Source organism: Eimeria mitis, genomic scaffold (genome assembly GCF_000499745.2).
Source record: "Eimeria mitis Houghton genomic scaffold, Emh_scaff305, whole genome shotgun sequence".
NCBI lineage: Eukaryota > Apicomplexa > Conoidasida > Eucoccidiorida > Eimeriidae > Eimeria > Eimeria mitis.
This window is the reverse complement of record NW_013571396.1, coordinates 12,969-13,524: the sequence shown is the minus strand read 5'-3', so window position 1 is coordinate 13,524 and position 556 is coordinate 12,969.

Here is a 556-nt window from a genome sequence, read left to right as displayed (position 1 = left end):
AAAAAAAAAAAAAAAAAATTCAAGTCTAGGGTTTAGGGTTTAGGGTTTAGGGTTTAGGGTTTAGGGTTTAGGGTTTGGGGTGTATGTAAACCAGGGCAAGATGCTGACGATGATGCTCTGTATGCTGAAGCTGATGATGTTTTAAAAGTGTTAGAAGAATTTCAAGAAGCAAAAGCAGCGAATGATTTCGATCTAGCCAGTGAACAAAGAAGCAAGAGAAAGGCAAACCCTAAACCCTAAACCCTAAACCCTAAACCCTAAACCCTAAACCCTAAACCCTGAACTGTAAACCCTAAACCCTAAATTTTAAAGAGTAGATCATCTATTAGGGTTTTCTGCATTTGTTTACTCCATGTCAGTGACCTGTAGAATGAAGGAAACAGCAGAACAGCTTTTACTAGGGTTTAGGGTTTAGGGTTTAGGGTTTAGGGTTTAGGGTTTGTAGGGTAAAGAAGAGTCGCAGCAAGAAACATTCAAAAGGCTTCGTCAAGAAATAAAAAGGAGGTTTCTTGAATTCCCAAACCCTCTGCCTCCATCGAGAGAAAAAACCTGGCAG